Source organism: Suricata suricatta, chromosome 3 (genome assembly GCF_006229205.1).
Source record: "Suricata suricatta isolate VVHF042 chromosome 3, meerkat_22Aug2017_6uvM2_HiC, whole genome shotgun sequence".
NCBI lineage: Eukaryota > Metazoa > Chordata > Mammalia > Carnivora > Herpestidae > Suricata > Suricata suricatta.
The window spans coordinates 81767914-81768935 of record NC_043702.1 but is presented as its reverse complement, the minus strand read 5'-3'; positions in this window follow the sequence as shown (position 1 = coordinate 81768935).

The window sequence follows — 1022 nt, the reverse complement described above, 5'->3', positions numbered from 1 at the left end:
GACTACTTTCAAGATGAGAAGATATAGCTGACCTACCTAATACATAGAACCAAACACAGAGAGTTAGACAAAATGAGGAGAAAGAGGAATTATGTCCTAAATGAAAGAACAGAACAAAATCACAGTGAAGAAGGTAAGTGAAATGGAGATAAGCAATGTGCATGATAATTCAAAGTAACAGTCATAAGGATACCCACTGGACTTGAGAAAAGAGCAGATGCTCTCAGTGAGGACTTCAACACAGAAATAGAAAATATTAAAAAGGAACAAATGAATCAGATGAATAATTCAACAACTGAAATAAAAAATGCACTCAAGGGGATCAACAGATTAAAGGATGCAGAAGAACAGATCAGCAATCTGGAAAACAGGGTAATGGAAAGCAACCAACCTGAAAAAAAAAAGGTAAAAATAAAAATAAAAGAGGAGAGAATAGTTTAAGTGAACTCAGTGACATGATCAAGTTTAATATTGTTTTTATTATAAGGATCCTAAATGGAGAAGAAACAGAAGGGGGCAGAAAAATTTACTTGAAGATAAAACAAATTTCCCTTATCTGAAGAGGAAACAGAAATCTAGATCCAGGAGGCACAGAAAACCCCAATAACATAAATCCAAAGGGATGCACACCAAGACACAATAATTAAAAGGGCAAAAAGTAATGATAAAGACAATTTTTAAAGCAGCAAGAGAAAAGAGATCATTTACAGTAAGGGAAACACTTAAGGCTATCGACTGCTTTTCAGCAGAAACTTCCCAGGCCAGGAGGGAGTGGTATGGTTGATTCAAAGTTCTACAAGGGAAAAACCAACAGCAAAGAGTATCCAACGAAGTTATCATTCAGAACTGAAGGAAAGATAAAGAATTCCCCAGATGTAAAATATTAAAGGAGTTCATCACCACTAAACCAATATTATAAGAAATGTTAATGGGAATTCTTTAAGTTAAAAGAGAAGGCCATAAGTAGAAGAAAACTATAAAATAAAACAATTATGGTAAAAGCAAACACATAGTAAAGGTAG